At 47.0% G+C, this 7,413-nt stretch overlaps 1 pseudogene; it reads right to left on the reverse strand.

The window, feature by feature from the left end:
* Nucleotides 1-2,243: 2,243 nt before the first annotated feature.
* LOC104031875 (sulfotransferase 6B1-like) lies at nt 2,244-7,125 on the reverse strand (annotated as a pseudogene).
* Between the last annotated feature and the right edge of the window lie 288 nt (nt 7,126-7,413).

Consider the following 7,413-nt stretch of genomic DNA (forward strand, 5'->3'; position numbering starts at 1 on the left):
AATGTTTGACCACTCTTTCTGTGAAGAAATTTTTCTTAATATCCAATCTAAATCTCCCCTGATGCAGCTTGAGGCCATAGTCTTAAAGGCGCAGGAGCAGGCCATCCCCATGTGCCAAAACACGAGCCGGCGGGGGATAAGCCTGGCCTGGCTGAACAGAGAGCTTTGTCTGGAACTCAGGAAAAAAAGGAGAGTTTATGAGCTTTGGAAGAAGGGGCAGACCACTCAGGAGGTCTACAAGGATGTTGTGAGGTTATGCAGGGAGAAAATTAGAAGGGCCAAAGCCCAACTAGAAATTAATCTGGCTACTGCTGTAAAAGACAATTAAAAATGTTTCTATAAATCCATTAGCATGAAAAGGAGGGCTAAGGAGAATCTCCATCCTTTATTGGATGCGGGGGGGAAACATAGTGAGAAAGGTTGCGGAAAAGGCTGAGGTACTTAATGCCATCTTTGTGTCAGTCTTTAATAGTAAGACCAGTTGTTCTCTGGGTAGCCAGCCCCCTGAGCTGGAAGACAGAGATGGGGAGCAGAATGAAGCCCCCATAATCCTAGGGAAAATGGTTAGTGACCTGCTACACCACTTAGACACACACAAGCCTATGGGGCTGGATGGGATCCACCAAAGGGTACTGAGGGAGCTGGTGGAAGTGCTCACCAAGCCCCTTTCAATCCTTTATCAGCAGTCCTGGCTAACCGGGGAGGTCCCAGTTGACTAGAAGTTAGCAAGTGTGATGCCCATCTACAGAAAGGGCCAGAAGGAGGTTCCGGGAAACTACAGGCCTGTGAGTGTGACCTCAGTGCTGGGGAAGGTCATGGAGCACATCATCTTGAGTGCCATCACATGGCACATACAGGACAACTAGGTGATCAGGCCCCGTCAGCATGCGTTTATGAAAGGCAGGTCCTGCTTGACTAACCTGACCTCCTTCTATGACAAGGTGACCCACTTAGTCAATGAGCGAAAGGCTGTGGATGTTAGTGGACTAGTTAGTGGATCTAGTTAAAGCAGTCCCTGCTCACTGCAGGGGGGTTGGGCTAGATGGCCTCTAAAGGTGCCTTCCAACCCAAAGCATTCTATGATTCTATGATTCTATGTTGTCTACCTAGACTTTAGTACAGCCTCTGACACTGTTTCCCACAGCATTCTTCTGGAGAAACTGGCCTCTCATGGCTTGGATGGGCATATTCTTCGCTGGGTGAAAAACTGGCTGGATGGCCAGGCCCAAAGAGTTGTGGTGATTGGAGTTAAATCCGGTTGGCGGCCAGTCACAAATGTTGCTCCCCAGGGGTCAATATTTGGGCCAGTTCTCTTTAATATCAATGATGTGGACGAGGGGATCGAGTGCACCCTCAGTAAGTTTGCAGATGACACCAAGTTGGGCAGGAGTGCTGATCTGCTTGAGGGTAAGAAAGGTCTAGAGGGATCTGGACAGCTGGGTCGATGGGCCGAGGCCAATTGTTTGAGGTTCAACAAGGCCAGGTGCCGGGTCCTGCACTTGGGTCACAACAACGCCAACAGTGCTGCAGGCTTGGGGAAGAGTGGCTGGAAAGCTGCCTGGCGGAAAAGGACCTGGGGGTGCTGGTCAACAGCTGCCTGAATATGAGCCAGCAGTGTGCCCAGGTGGCCAAGAAGGCCAACAGCATCCTGGCTTGCATCAGGAATAGTGTGGCCAGCAGGAGCAGGGAAGAGATTGTTCTCCTGTACTTGGCACTGGTGAGGCCACACCTCGAATACTGTGTTCAGTTTTGGGCCACTCACAACAAGAAAGGTATTGAAGTGCTGGAGTGTGTCCAGAGAGGGGCAACAAAGCTGGTGAAGGGTCTGGAGCACAGGTCTTACAAGGAGAAGCTGAGGGAACTGGGGTTGTTTAGCCTGGAGAAGAGGAGGCTGAAGGGAGACCTTATCGCTCTCTACAGCTACCTGAAAGGAGGTTGTAGCGAGGTGGGTGTTGGTCCCTTCTCCTAAGTAACAAGCGATAGGACAAAAGGAAATGGCCTCAAGTTGTGCCAGGGGAGGTTAGACTGGGTATTAGGAAAAATTTCTTCACTGAAAGGGTTGCCAAGCATTGGAACAGGCTGCCCAGGGAAGTGGCTGAGTGCCCATCCCTGGAGGTATTTAAAAGACATGTAGATGTGGTTCTTAGGGACTTGGTTTAGTGGTGGACTTGGCATTGCTAGGTTAATGGTTGGATTTGATGATCTTAAAGGTCTTTTCCAACCTAAGCGATTCTATGATGATTCTATGATGGTTCTATGAAACTGATCATCTTGGCAATTCTGGGAAAATCTTCCTCACACAAGGAGAATCCAAAGAAGGCAGCAATCTTTTTCATTCCCAGTATCTAATCCTGGCCAAAGGAACATAGCACAGAGGTGAAACCAAAAGATTTGACACCATGGCTGTGGCATGGAGACAGCACATGTTGGGAAGCCCAGCAGAGGAGGCTGCCTCCCACAGTGTCACGAAGGAATTCTAAGAGCTCTAACAGAGATGCAGCCCACACATGCTGGCCTCAGCTTCAAGGCATTTTCTTCTCTCCCCAAAACAACTGTGCCTGTGCCAGATATGTTTCCTTCCACTAACAGGCAAGGCTTTCCTCTTCCTAACCCCATGGGCCTCCCCCAGACATAAAAGTAGCTCAGAAAGCCACACCCTTCTAAAAGGGCAGACAGGCTTGACCCAAGCGTTTCTTCTTCCCCACAGCCATACATATCAGGAGGGGTGCAGAGTGCACCTGTAAAGGAATTGGTGAGTGAGGTGCCACAGCTTTTTGAGTTCCTCATAGCTTATCACCATGATCCTCTCGTGGCCAGTGTATTTGTTTCATTCCACTAAGTGGTCAAAGTAGGATCCCCAGGCCACTGCAAACAAAGAAGAAACCTAGCTGTGCAGAGTATTGCCCACAACAGGCACTTACCAAATCAGAGGAGTCAGCCCAGACAGCTCTCTAAGCATGGCACCAGGATGGTAAAGTGGGGATCAGCTCAACATGTCTGTTCTTTTGGCTGAGGTCAGTGCAGGATCCCCTAGTTCTGGCCACTAGGTTGCACCAAACCACAAGCTCTACTGTGGGGACAGAAAAGTCAGGCTAAAGGTCTCTCATGATCTCTCCATTCAGAGTTAGAGACAAAAGAAAATCTGATTCTCTGATACTCCCTGTTTCAGCCATAACATGGGCCTGTCTGTCTGTCCTGGGAGTGCCTTGGTAAGTTATGTTGGGGTAGGATTCCCATGCAGAGGGTCCTGTGTATGCCCCTCATGTAATAAGGAATGCCAGAGGATGCAGGGCAAAGTACATTTCCCATTCATGAAGGCTGCAAAGTGCTCATCCCAGGAGGCAAAGGATGGCAGCCCTGGCATGTTGTTGTAGAAGTGGTAACAGGAGACAGCCATGTCTTTGGGATTCCAAACTAGAACAAGGATCTGGAGGAAGAAAACACATAATTTGGTTCTGATTTGGTGACAGACCAAAATGCCATCTCCTCAACACATCACATGTCCACTAACACCCACCAGACTGTACAATGCTGATCTAATTCCTTTTGTTGAGCAAGAACTCGGCGCTTTGGCAGGCCACTTGCTGTTAATGTGAGCTTCAGGGTGAAAACAAGAAGCTTTTCAGTGATGCCCCTGGGACATTGCTCTGAGCTAGCTCCAATCCAGAGAAATGAGCTCATGGGCTACTGAACAGGAGACCCACAAGCAGCCTGTGGGTGCACCCTTGCTTCTCTCTGAAGAAATTCCCATTGAAGACTTTCTCAGCCCCAGCCTGTGGTGGGCTTTCCACAGGTACCCTGGTCTTGGGGGCAAGCTAAAGCAAATGGAATAACTGCTTGCCCTGCTCAGTTTTCTGACACAAACCTGGAAGCATCTTTCTGAAGGAGATCTGAACGGGTAGTGACACCCAGCAACAAGCCCACTGACAGTAACCTCTTGAGACAGCAAAGCTGCTGCTGGGAGGGGATGTTTGTTCACAGCCTCAACACAGAGCGCTCTGCCTGTTCAGCCTTGGAAATGTGCCTGTGCATTGACCAGCCCATGTGAAAGCACAGAAAATACATCTCGTGCCGACAGAGGAAAGCTAATTTGGGCTGGAAAAGCTTTTGTGGTGTGATGCAAAAAGAAGATGCACCTTAGCCTTGCTTTGGAGAATGAATGGGGGCAGGAGATGAGGTGGCAGATGGTTTAGTATAATTGTTCTGGAAGGCAGTTTCTTCATTGTCTGTAAAGCAAGTGGAGAGAAATGTGACAGGACAGAAGTAGCTTATTCAGTGACATATGCCTTTTCAGGAATTGTGGGTAATAAGAGAAGGTGAGACCAGAGAAGAGGGATCTTATCCTTTGAAAAACCCACAAGAGATGCACAGCCTCTGCCACAGAACACCATTCATTTCACATAAGACAGGCCTCAGGACAGGACCCCCAACTCATATATTCCAGGATCTCCAAATTCTAGACATGGAAATGTCTCTAGCTTCTTCTCAGCATTTATTCTGTCTTTCATTTCTTCTTCTGTATGTTTGGTATCTGCAACTCCCTCACCATTTAGTCAAGCCAGTTGGTTCCTGAAATGATAAAGACAGTAGCACATCCATTCTGGACTGCACATTTGCACTTTTTCATGTCAGCCTGGCTGACAGGATATCCTGACAAATTGGTTCATATTTGTGAACCAGTGTGGCTCTATATCATACCTTAGCCTGTCAACAGGTGGGTGTGCTGGTTTTGGCTGGGGTCGAGTTAATTTTCTTCAGAGTAGTGAGTATGGGGCTATGTTTTGGATTTTTGCTGGAAACAGTGTTGATAATACAGGGATGTTTTCATTACTGCTGAGCAGTGCTTACACAGAGTCAAGGCTTTGTCTGCTTCTCACCCCCCCCCCCCAACAGCAAGTAGGCTGGGGGTGCACAAGAAGTTGGGAGGGGACACAGCCGGGACAGCTGACCCCAACTGACCAAAGGGGTATTTCACACCATATGACATCACGCTCAGCATATAAAGCTGGGGGAAGAAGGAAGGGGGGACATTCAGAGTGCTGGCATTTGTCTTCCCAAGTAACTGTTATATGTGATGGAGCCCTGCTTTCCTGTAGATGGCTGAACACCTGCCTGCTGATGGGAAGTAGTGAATGAATTCCTTATTTTGCTTTGCTTGCACAGATGGCTTTTGCTTTACCTATTAAACTCTTTGTTTCAACCCATGACTTTTCTCACTTTTACCATTCTGTTTCTCTCCCCCATTCCCACTGGGGAGGAATGAGCAAGTGGCTGTGTGGGGCTTAGTTGCTGGCTGAGGTTAAACAACAACACTGGGCAATAATCAGCAAGGGTATGCCAAAAGCCAACACGGACAGAGCTGTACGCCAGACATTGCCGAGTGCTACCCTGCTTGCTTCAGAAGCACACCCCATTCCTCAGTGGAAACAGAAGCAAACCTCTATTGCTCTTTCCAGCTCTGGCATTTTTGGTCACCTCAGACTACTCCCTGTGGAAATTACTCAAGAGCAGTGGAGCTCCCAGCACAGGGTCAACTGAGTTGTCCCTTGGCTGTTTCTGCTCTCCTTTCACAGTGCTGTCTTTGGGAACATTCTTTTTCCCTCCTCCTGACCAGCTTCAGTTTACAGTCTCTTCATGATCAGTTTGGCCTCGTTCCCAGGCCCCAGCTAGGCTTCCATAACTGGCAGCAGAAGGGGTCATAAACCAAACCACCAGACCGTCAAGCTCCTGTCACCATCTCTGCACCAGGCTTAGCTGTCTTGGCCTGTGCAACCTAGCAAAAGCGGTGTGTGAAGGACTGGGCTTGGGAGAGCCAAGTCTCAGTTTTCAACTAGCATCTTCTGGGATGTGTAGGTGAACCTCACACCTTTAAACCATTTTGGCCTGTGCACAGCTTTACAGGCTGCACACAAAAGGGATGTGAGAAGGATCAACAATTCCTCTTTTTCTGCAAATGGCCTATTAAAATATTTCTATAAAGTGAATAGGGAAAAAATGAAGGAATCTAAAATGTCCATAGCGAAAGAGAGAGGAAATAATCCAAGAGTCCTGGTGGCATTCATGTCTTTCCCTCCATTTAGATACATGCGAATCACCTGCATTCTGCAATGCAGTAATTCTATGAAAACAGCAGTTCTTCTGCCCTCATTAGCAGGATATATTTCCTGTATTGCCCTTGCAGCAAGTAGAGTAACAACATACTTTCCTGTATTAGCAAGAGTGGTCAGAATATCAAGGGATGTGATTATCCTGTTTTACCAAACGTTGGTGAATTCACAACTAGAATGCTGTGTGCAGTTCCTGGACTGAAGCACAAGTGATTTTGAGAATCTGAAAAGAGCACTGCTGAACTTCCATGAAATCACTGGGAGCTGGAGCAAATGAAATGTGTAAAATTACTTGGTTTGCTCAGGCTGAACTAAAAAATAAGGCATGAGGGAATCTCACTGCAGTCTTCCACTACTGGAGGTTATAATGAAGACAGAGCCCACTCTTCTGAAAATTGGCCAGGAAATGACAAAAGGGGCATATTACAAATCACAACAAGGGGATGTCTGACTGCATAGAAGTAAACAAACCAACCAACCAACCAAAAAACAACCCCCCAAAAAACACTATAATGGGAAAACACTGCAACAGATTTCCAGTGGGTGGTGAATCTCCACCCTCAAAGTTTTAAAACTCTTCTGGACAAAGCCTTGAGCAAGCAAACCTAACTTTGAAGGTTAGGTCTTTCTCCTGCTTTGAGCAGGAGATTGTATTATTTGACCTCCAGAGATGCCTTACAATGTAAATTCATGATCTTATGAAGTCTGATGTCACCATAAGCTTTTTTCAGGTATTATTGCTGTGTGAAATGATGGCACAAACTTCTGGATTGCAGCATTGTGTACTTGACTACTTATTAAGAAAACGATACTCACCTGTTTTAGGATAGCCTGCTAGAATCATATCGTCGCTCCTGGTTTCAAAGGATTTCAGAGTTTCCAAAGCTTCTGGGTGGCTAAGTGTAGCAGGGTATAAAATACCTCTGTAGGAAAACAGCATGCCTTCTGGGAGAATCTTTTCACTCTGTGAAAAAGAATTTTCCACTATTTCAATGATTTTTTCCCTGTTTCTGCTCATGTTTGTATCCCTGTGGAACTCTGTGCAAACAAACAGATACAGGCTGTCTTTCCACAATGCAGAAAAACTTTGTGCAACATATTAGCAAATCGGATAGCGTGTTCACTCAGGAATGAAGGTGCAAGTCACTGATTAACCCTGTACTCTGTTAACTCCTTTTGAAATTGCAGAACTGGAGACTGACAATAGTGGCATAGAGTCTTTGCTGCAGCTGATACTAGGAGCAGGAATCTATTGGGACAACAACTATTAGCATTCAAAATGTTAAATGAAACCACAGAAAGACCT

The sequence above is a fragment of the Pelecanus crispus genome, chromosome 3 (assembly GCF_030463565.1).
Source record: "Pelecanus crispus isolate bPelCri1 chromosome 3, bPelCri1.pri, whole genome shotgun sequence".
NCBI lineage: Eukaryota > Metazoa > Chordata > Aves > Pelecaniformes > Pelecanidae > Pelecanus > Pelecanus crispus.